Source organism: Phoca vitulina, unplaced genomic scaffold, assembly GCF_004348235.1.
Source record: "Phoca vitulina isolate PV1807 unplaced genomic scaffold, GSC_HSeal_1.0 scaffold16, whole genome shotgun sequence".
NCBI classification, from domain to species: domain Eukaryota; kingdom Metazoa; phylum Chordata; class Mammalia; order Carnivora; family Phocidae; genus Phoca; species Phoca vitulina.
Genome location: NW_022589719.1, coordinates 3,759,297 through 3,775,113, shown reverse-complemented (window position 1 = coordinate 3,775,113; position 15,817 = coordinate 3,759,297). Strand labels below are relative to the sequence as shown.

Genomic DNA, 15,817 nt, shown 5'->3' with positions numbered 1-15,817 from the left:
AAAGGCAGGCTGAGGTTTTGAACTTAATTTTTTTTGCCCCAAGTCTGCCCTAGACTAACTTGTTTTGTTTTTGTTTTTGTTTTTATCTAGAAGAGACAACAGAACTATGGGAAAAATAGGAAGAACTCATCAATTTATTTAAAGATGTTCACATCTTCTCAAATGTTGGATATGTCTTTGAACACAGCTTCCTAAGATTTGAAATGTCATGACAAAGAATTCAAACAAACGTGTTCACAACACTGCAAAATCTAAATTATTCCAGTGCAAAATTCCTTAGGAAAACGCCATGTGCGGAGAAAGGAGTCAGAGAATGACAAGGCACAATAAAATCCCCAAAAGAATCCTTCTCCCACTTATAAATCAATCAATCACTCCATCTACAAAAAGCTAAATCTAGATGTCAGCTGCCTCAAAATTCTGGTTGAGCATTAAACATTACGAATAATTTAGACCCTAAATAATTGCAAAGTGAAGGATGCATCCCCACCCCCCCATGCCAAACATCACTCAAAATAGCTTAACAATGAAAGCTGTAAGAAGGTAAGAAATATCTTTTTTTTTTTTAACATATAATGTATTATTTGTTTCAGAGGTACAGGTCTGTGATTCAATAGTCTTACACAATTCACAGCGCTCACCATAGCACATACCCTCCCCAATGTCTATCACCCAGCCACCCCATCCCTCCCACCCCCCACCACTCCAGCAACCCTCAGTTTGTTTCCTGAGATTAAGATAGCAGGAAGGGAAGAATGAAGGGGGGGAAATCGGAGGGGGAGACGAACCATGAGAGACGATGGACTCTGAGAAACAAACTGAGGGTTCTAGAGGGGAGGGAGGTGGGAGGATGGGTTAGCCTGGTGATGGGTATTAAGGAGGGCACGTACTGCATGGAGCACTGGGTGTTATATGCAAACAATGAATCATGGAACACTACATCAAAAACTAATGATGTAATGTATGGTGATTAACATAATAAATAAATAAATAAATAAATAAATAAATAAGACTATAAGAAATAAATTGAACATTCAAAAAGAAAAGAATTGACTAAATGGTCTGACCCAGCTGTATACTCCTTGATTAAAAGGATTTGTCATTGAGTAGGGGAGAATTAAAACTGGAAAGGAAAGCTTTAAAATACCATTTGAGTCATCTACTTTGCCGTTATTTGTCCAACAAACACATGCCTTGCTTACTAGATAAAAGGTACTTTTTTAGGCATTTAACAATTTGTAACATTTAATTCTTGTAACAATCTTAAGAGGTGGGCATGGGTATTATTATCATTTTACAAATGAGAAAACTAAAGTATATTGAATATCATGCAGAAAATCACACCTATTACTAGGGGCAGAGCCAGGGTCTATGTACATAACTATTACACTATGTCCTCTTCTCTTTCTTTGCAGATTCTTTTCCAAAAGTTATCAAAAATGTCATTATTTGTGGGGCGCCTGGGTGGCTCAGTGGGTTAAGCGTCTGCTTTCGGCTCAGGTCATGATCTCAGTGTCTTGAGATTGAGCCCCACAGCTTCTCCCTATCCCTCTGCAGCTCCCCCTCCTTGTGCTCTCTCTCTCTTTCTCTCTTTCAAATAAATAAATAAAATCTTTTAAAAAATGTCATTATTTGCTTATATAGAGAAATTTTATTAACTTTTTTTTTTTTTTAATAGTAGGCATTTGCTAGCTGCTTGGGATGCAGTGTTACCTAAAGATAGGTAACAACTCTGCCCTTCTGGACCTCATTTGCTAGTTAGACAAGGTAGGGAATATATAATTAAACCATTCAATAAGCAAGTTTATTTCAAAGAGGAAATATGAATCATGAAGAAGATAAAAGGTTTCTTTGATGGGAGTAACTAGAAGTGGACAGAAATTTACAAATACATGCAAAACTGGCTTTGGGAACAGGAGATTCAGTTGTCCCTCTACCAGATAAAATTTATTTGCATATCTCCAGATAAGAATCATTTTCATTCATCAGTTACCTACAATGTCTGTAACTGCAAAATAGCTCAAAGACAATGAAAGGCACAATTCCTCCAAAATCAAATAACCAAGAAGGATGTGCTGTAAACAAGACATAGTTTTCCATTGATTTACCCGGTAATCTTCTTGATCCAGTCATTTTTAAAATCTTTCACAATTTTTCCTGATACTGTGTCATAGATCACTGGTGTCATGTAAATTATACTCTAATGACTTAGAAATGTATACCTCCAGTCAACATTTTTTCCATATTCTTACCTACTTGACATTTCCACTTGAATGTCTAAAAGGCATCTTAAACCTAACATAAAAAAATTAGTGACTTTTGGCCATTGAACCTATTCCTCTCCTAATTTTCACTAACACAGGAAATGACATCACTATCTGTCCAATGACTCAACCCAGAAACTTAAGTAGTCCCATAGATTCTCTTTATTCCATCAGTCTCCTCAAGAAATCCATTAGCAAATCTGTCAGCTTTACCTCCAAACTACATTTCTATTTGTTCACTCATGTCCCTCTCCATTGCCATCACCGTTGTTTGAACCATTTTTGCCTCTCAGTTGACAGTTTCAGTAACATTGAAAGTCCTTTCCCTTTTTCTATTCTTGTACTTCTCCCTTCCATTCTCCTGACAGCAAGCAGCCAGAACACTCTTTGTGAATGTAAACCAGATTATATTATTATGAAGGTTAAAACCCTTTAGTGCATTCCCACAGAATTAAGGACAAATCACCCACTATGGATCTATAAGGCTCTTGATGAACTATCTCTTCAATGGTATCTGGTACTCTGATGGCATTTAAAATATATACTACAGACACACAGAATTTCCAGTTCCTCAAATATAATACTGTTCTTATCTAAAGAGCTTTACACTTTTGATTCTCTGTGTCTGTCCTGATCTTTCTTGGCTCTTCCCAGAGCTGGATCCTTCTCTATTTCAGATTTCAGCTTTAATATCCCCTCCTCAGAATGATCTTTCCCAACTTTCCTATCAGAAATCAGACCTCATTATTTTTGTCATATTGCCTTCTCAAATTTCGTCAAAGCACTTACATCATACCTAATTATTTTACTTGATTATTTATTTTCTCTCACCTAAAAAGAAAAGTCTAGGAGGACGGAGGTCCTAATTTTCTTATTCTTGCACATATTATGCTCAATAAACATGTGCTGACCAATTGATTAAAAATAGGTACTTAGAGGAGTATCTCCCAAAGCATATTTCACGAAATAACAGAATATTAATGATTGACACAGAAATGATTTTATTAACATCACTAAAATTAGTAGATGCTCAGAAAACACTTTTCAAAAAGTTTTGCAGGTTTTTTTTTTCTTTAGTAGATTTAATATACCTATGTGCATTGCGAATTTTCAAGAAAGAGACTAGTGTATTGCATTGCTGCTCTAGTCTTGTTATTTTGGATTAAAGACATATTTAAATTGATCATACTTTACAATATGGCAATTTTGGTGTATATATATGTATTTATTTGGTTTCATTGTAAAATGGGGGAACATGTAGGAACCCAGGTTGAAATTTCTTATCTATTCAATTTAGCTATTTTATCATGTACTTTGAGACTAATTCTTAGTTATTTATGCTTTTCAGTGTCATCTTTTTTAATAAATAGGCAATCATTAATACAAGCATTAAATTAGGATTTAATAACTTCTAATTTTAAAATAAAAATACAGTGTTTTATAAAATTGTTTTCTCTTTAAACACATCAAGTTAGAAAATAAAATTAGCCAATGGTGAAAAGTGATTTATAAGGTTATATATCTCAGGCTCATTAATTATCATAAAGAATCTTCCAAGTCTGTCAAAGCCTTTAAATTATTTACTTGGCATACATATGAATGAAAACCTTCTTTTCAATAATAGTACTTGACTGTAGTCCTTTAAAAATATAATACATGAGGGGCACCTGGGCGGCTCATTCGGTTGAGTGTCCAACTCTTGATTTCGGGTCAGGTCAGGGTCCTGAGGCTCCGCACTCAGGGAGGAGTCTGCTTGAGGATTCCCTCTCTCCTCTCCCTCAGCCCCTCCCCCCACTCACTCTCTCTCTAAAATAAATAAATCTTGGGGCACCTGGGTGGCTCAGTCGTTAAGCGTCTACCTTTGGCTCAGGTCATGATCCCAGGGTCCTGGGATCGAGCCCCACATCGGGCTCCCTGCTCAGCGGGAAGCCTGCTTCTCCCTCTCCCACTCCCCCTGCTTGTGTTCCCTCTCTTGCTGTCTCTGTGAAATAAATAAAATCTTTAAAAAAATAAATAAATAAAATAAAATAAAATAAAATAAATAAATCTTAAAAAATACATATTACATGAACAAAGAGTATGAAATTTTTTATAGTTGATATAAAGTAAACTACCATCCTGCACTTGTTGATGGGTCTTTGAAATCTGAGAAAGGAGGGAAAGAACAGAGAAGTCCCTCGCCTCCGGATCTGCACATCTATAATGGATTGATTGCCAATGAGAGGGAGGAAAGAGGAAGATTTTTCAAAGTTTCAACCATAATCTGCTCTAACTCATTAAATTTCTAATACTGTGCAAACATATATGGATTAGGTCTTTATTGAAAAAGAGAAAGATATGTCCAAGTGCTATGCCTGAATTCCCCAACTATATGTAGATGCATCATTTGGATCAGTTATTTATTAATGATAGTTTTACAAACATTTACTGGACACCTCCTCCCAGGTGCTGGGGATTCAGCAGGGAGAAAAAAAGCAAACTTTGCCTCTCTTGGAATTGATAATCTAGTGACAACAGCAGATATTAATGAACAGTTATTGTGCAAATAAGCTCATAACTACAGAAATGATAATTGCTATGAGAAAGAACAGTATAGGTGACTACAGAAACACACAGTAGGGGCACCTAACTTAGACATGGGCTCAGTGTAGGCCTCCCTTAGGAAGGGACATTCAAAAGGTTCAGTGAATGTATTTATTGTACAGCACCATATTCACTAATTTCCTTTTCTATAAAAGACTGGCTATTATTATTTACATGTTAGTTACAAGTGACAAGTAAGTATAGAGGTATAGATATGTAAAAATGTATTTGCTCTTGAATTTCCCCTTCACATTGTTATTCAAAATAATGACAACTTAAAGAAGGATTAGAATAAGCTCTACTCAATGATATTCTCTTACTATCTTCCACAGAAATAGTTTCCATTAACAAGTTTATTTAACTTTTTTAAAAAGTAAAAGAGAGCTTTTTTTTTTTTTTTTAAAGATTTTATTTATTTATTTGACAGAGAGAGAGGCAGCGAGAGAGGGAACACAAGCAAGGGGAGTGTGAGAGGGAGAAGCAGGCTTCCCGTGGAGCAGGGAGCCCGATGCGGGGCTCGATCCCAGGACCCTGGGATCATGACCTGAGCTGAAGGCAGACGCTTAACGACTGAGCCACCCAGGCGCCCCAAAAGAGAGCTCTTTAAAGAACATAAATTTAATGTTGATTCTGGCATATGCCATGTAAATTTGCTTCAGTTTTTGCTATCAGATCTTAAATTAATGAGATTTCAAACTTCGTAAATAGGATAAGAGCATGTCAGGAGACTGATAATTTATAGTTAGCATGTTTTGCCTTTATCCATTTAAAAAAAAGAAGTAAAATTCAGAAGGGAAATTAATAACCCTTTGCTTCTAGGGAAGAGAAAAAAATCTGTTTTGAATGTTCAAAGGTTTTTTTTTTTTAGAATCACAAAGTACATCATAATCACCTCTACTTTTAAAACCTTTTGAATATAGTAATGAATCCTTGACTATCTTTCAGATAAGTGGTGAGTATGTAAGCTAGAAGCTTTTAGATAGATGCTTTTTTGTCAGCCTAACCTTGATTTTCTCTTTTTCTCCCCCCCAAGATTTATTTATTTATTTATGAGAGAGAGAGAGAGAGAGAGAGAGAGAGAGAGCGCGCACAGGGAGAGGGGAGGGAGAGGGGAGGGAGAGGGAGACTCTCCACTGAGCAAGGGGGCCAATGCTGGACTCAGTCCCAGTACCCTGAGATCATGACCTGAGTTGAAGGCAGACGCTTAACAGACTGAGCCACCCCGGCTCCCCCAACCTTGATTGTCAACCTCTAATAAAATCAGAAAATCCCCTTACTATAAAAATTAATACAAAGTATGTTTATAGTTGTTTTCTGTGTAGCTTAGGAGTTACAGGAGTTAATATAATTCAATTTAGACATGAATTGGAAGACATGATTGTTGTACATATACACAAGATCCTTTAAATACTGATATACTGGGCGCTTGGGTGGCTCAGTTGGTTAAGCAACTGCCTTCGGCTCAGGTCATGATCCTGGAGTCCCAGGATCGAGTCCCGCATCGGGCTCCCTGCTCGGCAGGGAGCCTGCTTCTCCCTCTGACCCTGCCCCCTCTCATGTGCTCTCTCTCTCTCATTCTCTCTGTCTCAAATAAATAAATAAAATCTTTAAAAAAAAAAAAATTAAAAATAAATAAATAAATACTGATATACTCAACATTCTAGTCAACAGAAGTATGAATACGATGAATAAATATATTACTGGTATGTTTCCAGATTTAATTTAACGACTCTTTTCAGAGTATTTATTGTGGGTATATGGCACTGTGAAGGCCACAGATCAGGAAATCACACTATTCCTCTATCCTGTGGTTAGTGGCCAATTACACGCATTTTGAAAGTATCTATTGAGCACTGACTGTATCATGGCTTCATGAAAGGCACAGGCTGGATGTCAAAGTGAAAACAGCATGGATGTTGGCACCAAAGAGTTTATAATTTAGAAAAGGAAATTAGAATATTATTATAAAGATTAGATAACTATTATATATATTAGAGCAAACTGAAATTATTTCTTCTCTCTTATTTATATCTTGCCTCATTTAAATGTGATTTTAAGTATGGTATGTATGATACAACAGAAATAAAATAAAGAATTTCTATTGTAGAAAAGTAATATGCAGAGCACATAGGATTTTTAGTGTGATGAAGCTACTCTATATGACACCTTACTGGTAGATACATATCATTAGACATTTGCCGAAACAGAATGTACAACAGCAAGGGTGAGTCCAAATGTAAACTACAGACTTTTGCTGAGGATGATGTGTCCATGCAGGTTCACTGATCACAACAAATGTAGCATTCTAGAGGGAGACTTTGATAGTAGGGGAGGTTGTATGTATGTGGAGGGGAGAGCACACAGGAAATCTCTGTATCTACCACTTAATTTTGTTATGACCCTAAGATTTCTCTAAAATATAAAATGTGTTTAAATTAAAAAAAAAAAAACAAATGGAAAGAAATGGAAAAACGTTCCATGCTCATGGATTGGAAGAACAAATATTGTGAAGATGTCAATGCTACCTAGAGCAATCTACATATTCAATGCAATCCCCATCAAAATACCATCCACTTTTTTCAAAGAAATGGAACAAATAATCCTAAAATTTGTATGAAGCCAGAAAAGACCCCGAATAGCCAGAGGAATGTTGAAAAAGAAAAGCAAAGCCGGCGGCATCACAATTCTGGACTTCAAGCTCTATTGCAAAGCTGTCATCATCAAGACAGTATGGTACTGGCACAAAAACAGACACATAGATCAATGGAACAGAATAGAGAGCCCAGAAATGGACCCTCAACTCTATGATCAACTAATCCTCGACAAAGCAGGAAAGAATGTCCAATGGAAAAAAGACAGTCTCCTCAACAAATGGTGTTGGGAAAATTGGACAGCCACATGCAGAAGAATGAAACTGGACCATTTCCTTACACCACACACAAAAATAGACTCCAAATGGTTGAAAGACCTCAATGTGAGACAGGAGTCCATCAAAATCCTAAAGGAGAACACAGGCAGCAACCTCTTTGACCTCAGCCGCAGCAACTTCTTCCTAGAAACATAGCCAAAGGCAAGGGAAGCAAGGGCAAAAATGAACTATTGGGACTTCATCAAAGTAAAAAGCTTTTGCACAGCAAAAGAAACAGTCAACAAAACCAAAAGATAACTGACAGAATGGGAGAAGATATTTGCAAATGACATATCAGATAAAGGGCTAGTATCCAAAATCTATAAAGAACTTATCAAACTCAACACCCAAAGAACAAATGATCCAATCAAGAAATGGGCAGAAGACATGAACAGATATTTTTCCAAAGGAGACATCCAAATGGCCAACAGACACATGAAAAAGTGCTCATCATCGCTCAGCATCAGGGAAATACAAATCAAAACCTCAATGAGATAGCACCTCACACCAGTCAGAATGGCTAAAATTAACAAGTCAGGAAATGACAGATGTTGGCAGGGATGCGGAGAAAGGGGAACCCTCCTACACTGTTGGTGGGAATGCAAGCTGGTCAGCCACTCTGGAAAACAGTATGGAGGTCCCTCAAAAAGTTGAAAACAGAGCAACCCTACGACACAGCAATTGCACTACTGGGTATTTACCCCAAAGATACAAATGTAGGGATCCGAAGGGGTACGGGCACCCCGATGTTTATAGCAGCAATGTCCACAATAGCCAAACTATGGAAAGAGCCAAGATGTCCATTGACAGATGAATGGATAAAGAAGATGTGGTGTATACATATATAAAATGGAATATTATGCAGCCATCAAAAGGAATGAAATCTTGCCACTTAAAACAACGTGGATGGAACTGGAGGGTATTATGCTGAGTGAAATAAGTCAATTAGAGAAAGACATGTATCATATGACCTCACTGATATGAGGAATTCTTAATCTCAGGAAACAAACTGAGTGTTGCTGGAGTGGTGGGGGATGGGAGGGATGGGGTGGCTGGGTGATAGACATTGGGGAGGGTATGCGCTATGGTGAGCGCTGTGAATTGTGTAAGACTGTTGAATCACAGACCTGTACCTGTGAAACAAATAATACATTATATGTTAAAAAAAAAAAAAAAAACAAGATAGCAGGAAGGGAAAAATGAAGGGGGTGGAAATTGGAGGGGGAGATGAACCATGAGAGACTATGGACTCTGAGAAACAAACTGAGGGTTGTAGAGGGGAGGGGGGTAGGGGGATGGGTTAGCCTGGTGATGGGTATTAAAGAGGTCACGTACTGAATAGAGCACTGGGTGTTATACGCAAACAATGAATCATGGAACACTACATAAAAAACTAATGATGTAATGTATGGTGATTAACATAACATAATAAAATAAAAAAAAATCAAGTTCTCAACAAAGAAAAAAAAGAGAGAGAGGGAGGTAAATAGAATTTCCAGTATATCTATACCATAAAGCCCTAACTAGTTTCTAGAAATGGGCCAAAATGTGGCTTTTGACAAAGGCAGAGAGGAAATTAATATCAAAACCACAGTATTAAAAATGAGATCAGGAATGATGAGGCCTGAGAAAAATTTCCCTTTGTTTCTATAAAAGAAGGCATCATGTTTGTAGTGGAAAGCAGCACAATATATATCAATGATGTTCCCATGGTTATTTAGTATGAATGAATGATTCAACCAATGTAATTTTTGGAAGTACCAAAAACAGTCATTCCGCGTTGGCAGCTTTTTGGTAATCTGGATGTTTCACAGATAAAATTTAGACCATCTGGATAGTATGCTTTTCAAACTGTGTTAAGAACATACCCAAAGATATGTGGAAGTGTACGGGGGTATTCAAAATCCCACTTTACTCAATGCTGAGTCATTTTATTTATTTTTAAAAGATTTATTTATTTATTTATTTGAGAGCATGTGTGTGCGCACAAGCAAGGGAAGGGGCAGAGGGAAAGAATATCTAAGCAGACTCCCCACTGAGCGCAGAGCCCCACGCCGGACTCAATCTCAGGGCCCTGAGATCATGACCTGAGCCAAAACCAAGAGCTGGACGCTAAACCGATGGAGACATGCAGTCACCCCCACTATTCTATTAGTAGAATATTAATTCTATATTAAAACAGATTTGGCTATAAGGAATAGTATGCACAATTAGCATAACCTCCCCTCCCTACAAAAAAAGGAAAGAAAAAACATGAGAGTTTAAGGAAATTTTGCTCCCTATTTGCAGCAGGAAATTGGCTTTGCTCTTAGTCATCCATGAGTACCAATTTACTCTTGTGACATTAGTGTGACTTCTATGAAAACATTTGTAATTATGATTCAAGGAAGGGTGTGACATTATATGTTTGAGTTCATGTTTGTGATATGCTTCATGAGGCTACAAACTTCAGCTTAGTCACACCCTCCATTTTCCCTCTGAAGCCCAGCAACACCTGATGGTAGCAGGATTCCCACCAAAGTTAAAAATGAGGAGAAGAATAAAATTAATATCTACTTCATTGGTTATAATGAGGATTATAGGATATGATGCTGCATTGTCCAAGATGGTAGCCACCGCCCACTTGTGGTTATCGAGCACTGAAAAATGTGGCTGGTCCAACATGAGGCATGCTGTGATTGTAAAATACACAGTGAATTTTTGAGACTTGGTATGAAAAAAGAATATAAAATAATGTGTTAGTAATTTTCTCTATAGTTTCTATTTTTACAGGTTGTCATATTTTGGATATAACTGTTTTCATACATTATTAAAATTAATATCGCCCATTTTTTAAAAAATTTGTAATATTCTTATTTGCTTTTTAAATCCATTTGGAAAACTGGTCAGGAGTGCTTTCATTATCCCAGTTTGACAGGTTAGAAAACCGAGGCTCAAAGAAACTAAGACTTATTCAAAATTCCCCAAGTAGGGACAGAACACAGAAACAAATTCCAGTCTTTTGTGTTTTTTATCACTTAACTGGATTACCTCTAAAAATCAGCACCACTACATAGCATTAGTAATAACAAGGACAACAACACCTTCATTAATTGAGTGTTCTTCATGAGGCTGACTTTGTTTGAAGCACTTTAAATGAATTAGCTAATCTGATACAGCTCCTTTTGAGGTAGATGCTATTATGATCCCTGTTTTACAAACTGGGAAACTGAGGAGCAAAGCAGGCCTGTATGTACTAGCTTCCTGCACCCTGATCTCACCCACAGACTTTGACTTACACAGGGAGCAAAAGGAGGGACCTGAAATTTATTTAATCTTCGGTCCTTAAAATCAGAACATCTCTGCACCTCTAATGCATATGCTGAGTTTAACAATATTGGATTGTTAACCATTTCTAGTTATCATCTTTTTGCATTTTTATCAATGACTTCAAGCATTAACTCTGTAGTCTGTATATATCATTGTAGTTCAGAGGGCAAGTTCAGAACCAGCCTGCTAGGTTCAATTCCTGGATCTAAAGCTTTCTAGCTGGAAATCTGGGCAAGTTACCAATCTCTTTGAGTCATAGGATTTTTTTCATCTATAAAATATAAAATGATAGAAAGTAAAGGAAGGCAGCAAAACAGTCTCTTTCCTATTTCAAAAATTGTCATGTATCCACTGTTTCTCCAAAGGTTTATTTTTCAAAGGTGCCAGTGAAGATATTAAAAGATAAAGCCTTTCTGAAATTTGTGATTTTAATGAATTTTTTTATTACTTCACATTTTGTACTGTGAAATGAAAATAGGAATAATGAAGAGGATATTATTGTTATATCCATACCTATTGATCGATGGATACCTAGATAGGTAGACAGACCAGGTGTGTGTGTGATTGGTGATTGTTACTGTGTTGTCTTGTTTCTTAAATTTAAACATAATCGAGAAGACTTTCATATAAGTTATAATTTAGAGGACATTTAATTATAGGTCTATAAAAACTTTGGCATTATATCCTTATTGCATTCTTATTATTACTATTATAAGAAACATATTGACACCATTTTTACAGCAGCATCATTTATTCCCAGGAATGTAACTATCTAAGTGTGTGAACTGTCTGTATTGATTGAGCTCTGTGTACTTACTCACTAATAGGTAAGTCTGAGGCAATAATCTTGCAATTTCTCTAAGGAAATGATATAAGGTTGTAGAATAAATGTAGACAACACTCTTTAATTTTGTGAGGTTTTAAGCATTATCTTTGGCAGCCATGAAATAGATATCATCCAATTCCATTCACACTGTATATCCCCTAATCACCTTTTGTACTCCCTGCGTCCTTAATCCCTCACACCCTCATAAAATGAAGAACATGTATTTTTAAGTTCATCAAAACAACAACAACAAACCAAACCTCTTAGTCACTGGTAGAATGAAATAAACATTAACCCTTTCCTTGATTCATTGCTATAAATTTTATCTCTTTAGACTTATTTTCTATGCCTCAACAGCTACTCATGTATATGAGCTGTATATATAAAATCCAGGTATTCATCAACCTAGAACTATTAAAATTAGAGAGAGAGAGAGAGAGACTATGTTTAACATTCAAATTCACATGATAGTACTTCTATGACCTATTTTTTTCTCATTTTTAAAATGCTAACATCACTATTGAATATAGATTTGTTCAATCAGCAGGTATTTTTGAAGTGTTTACTCATCATGAAATACTATGATAGACTCTGTTGTTAGAAGGATGTCTAAGAAATAGTACCTGTCCTCAACTAACAACTGGAATATAGTTTCACTGATGCCAACTCTAACCTAGAGTAGAGAGAAATGAGTACGTAAGTACAGCTGGGTAAGGGAGAACCCATCCCCTGCCTACCTCCCCTGCAGCAATGCTCAGTTTGTTCTCCACAGTTAAGAATCTCTTATGGTTTGCTTCCCTCCTTTTTTTTCCCCCTTCCCCTATGTTCATCTGTTTTGTTTCTTAAATTCCACGGGAGTGAAATTATATGGTGTTTGTCTTTCTCTGACTGACTTAGTTCGCTTAGCATAATACACTCTAGCTCCATCCACGTCACTGCAAATGGCAAGATTTCATTCTTTTTGATGGCTGAGTGATATTCCCTTGTGTGTGTGTGTGTGTGTGTGTGTGTGTGTGTGTGTGTGTACACCACATCTTCATTATCCATTCATCCATTGATGGACATTCGGGCTCTTTCCATAATTTGGCTATTGTTGATAATTCTGCCAGAAACATCAGGGTGCGTGTGCCCCTTCAAATCAGTATTTTTGCATCCTTTGGGTAAATACCCAGTAGTGCAATTGCTGGGTCATAGGGTAGTTCTATTTTTAACTTTCTGAGGAACCTCCATACTGTTTTCCAGAGTGACTGCCCCAGTTTGCATGCCCACCAACAGTGCAAGAGGGTTCCCCTTTCTCTGCATCCTCACCAACATCTGTTGTTTCCTAAGTTGTTAATTTTAGCCATTCTGACAGGTGTGAAGTGGTATCTCATTGTGGGTTTGATGTGTATTTCCCTGATGATGAATGATGTTGAGCATCTTTTCATGTGTCTGTTAGCCAGCTGTATGTCTTCTTTGGAAAAATGTCTATTGTTGTCTTCTACCAATATCTTAACCAGATTACATTTTCTACTTAAGATAGATCTATCACACTTTGAGATAGATCACATTTTCTACATAAACTTAAATCTGATGAATGGGGAGAGAAGAAAAAGCCTTTATGCTGAAATTGTGAATGATATTAGAAAATTCGATAATATAATTTGAGAGTGATTGGAGAACATAGCTCATGTTAACATGTTGCTCTGTGTTCCTCATCCCCTGCAGAAATTATTTAGATCTTTTATTTCCTGGTGGAAAATTATGTTTTGAGAAAATGTAATCACTGTACATTTGAATAACTATCATTTCTCTTTCAATACAATTCTACTGAATGTAAAAAATCCATATCACTCAGCCCACTATTTGTGAACTTCTTAAAAATGCATATAATGAGTTCCTACAGTTCCAGGCTTTTGTGTTGAAACTGAATTAGACAGCAAGAGAGCAAAAACTTATTTTTTTTTCTACTTCATTTCCATTGCAAGCCCCAAAAGGGATATGCCAAATTGTCTTTCATTTACAGAATATCCTAGGGGGATCAAAACTACAAATCCTGTCCACCACAAATAATAACTTCTCGCAGCCAAAAGAGTCAAGGTGGATTTACTACAGGGGATCTCAATTGTGTACTTCTTTCTTCTGCTTCTGTAAATTCAGTCTTTTGAATTGACCATCTGGAAAAGAGAATCATTCTCTTTGTGCTTTTATTTGACCTGAAGATGAAAGTTTAATGACCTTGATTTCATGAAGCAAACTACTTCTTTTCCTCATAAATACTGGCAACATCCACATAGCCACTATTTTGTGTTGCTGTTTTTATGGCTTTCAAAAATTATTTGTAGTTATTTCATATTAGTTATATCTTACCCTGGATTCCTGTCATCATCATGTAGTAAAGAATTGGCCTTAGCAAAGAGAAATAAGTCTGGCTTTTGCCCTCAGCTTCTGGAAGGTAATTGATACCAGACATGATAGGAGTGTCTTTGCTTGTGTGGGGGCTGCTCACACTAGATCTTTAAGTGGAGCTGGTGACATCCCATCATCGTAGAATGGGTACTGGCCAGACAAGAAACACCAACCATGTGACTTAGGGCGGAGGTATTGGGTCAAGCAGTATCATTCGACCTGGATTCTGAGATCAAGCATTTAGGCAATCAATCAATGATGTTTACACAATAAGCCCAAATAAAAACTGTGGCCACTAATGCTCACATGAGCTTCCCTGGGTGGCAATATTGTATGCATATTATCACAGATCAATGCCAGGAGGTTAACACAACAAAAAGCTTGTATTTGTAACCTTCACAGACCCTACTCTATGCATCTTTTCCTTTGGCTGATTTTGATACATATCCTTTCCCTGTAACAAACCATAACTATGAGCATAACAGCTTGCTTTCTTTCTTTTTTCTTTTCTTTCTTTCTTTCTTTCTTTCTTTCTTTCTTTCCTTTCTTTCTTCTCTTTCTTTCTTTTTCTTTCTTCCTTCCTTCCTTCCTAAGATTTTATTTACTTATTTGAGAGAGAGAGCACAAGCAGGGGGAGTGGCAGAGGGAGAGGGAGAAGCAGGCTCCCCACTGAGCAGAGAGCCTGATGCAGGGCTTGATCCCAGGACCCCGGGATCATGACCTGACCCAAAGGCAGACGCTGACTGAGCCACCCAGGAGCCCCAAGGATAATAGCTTTCACAGTGAGTTCTATGAGTCTGTCTAGTCAATTAGTGAATGAATGGGTATTCTGGGAACACCCTGAATTTACAGTTGGTATCAGAATTGAGGATAGTCTTGGGGACTAACTCTGAGAAGTCATTTAGTATATATACAATAATATCCTCACCTAATCTTTCAGTTTTGAATATTTAGGTTGTTCCTAATTTTCTGCTATTAGGGATAATCCTGAAATGAATATTCGTAATTTGGCTCTTCTTGGCTATAAATACCTTATTTCTCATGAAACCAATTCTCACATGAAAATTTCTCTTATTGTAACACCAAGTTTTCTCACCAACTTTCAGTTTGGTTTTTTTTGGCTTTCGTTGTCATGTATCTTTATATATTTTTTGGTCTGTATCAGTTGTTGTTTGTTGTTTTTTAATAACTTTATTGAAATACGTTATATGCCATAAATTTGGGGCATTTAAAATATACATTTCAATGGTTTTTACTATATTTACAGAGTTATGCTTTTATATCAAAAGAGTTTCTAGTAATGTAAAATAGGGACAAAATTTCATCATTTAATTTTAATAATTCTTGGATATCAAAAGTGGTAAATTATAGCATTCATTCTAACTCTGGCCATGCAACATTATGAAAGGTGTTTCTTCTCTTCTTTCCACAGTTGCTCTGATTGTATTGATGACAATATCTATTCTGCCTGGAATTTTTGGCTCCTATTTTATAATTGCATGATCTTATTCTTAGCTTTTTGTCTATCATTCTCATAAA

General features: G+C 36.6%; 1 long non-coding RNA gene across 2 annotated transcripts in view; it reads right to left on the bottom strand.

Moving 5' to 3' along the window:
- Positions 1-15,817, bottom strand: part of LOC116638129 — a 306,058-nt gene that overhangs the window by 195,864 nt on the left and 94,377 nt on the right. The window lies entirely within an intron of this gene.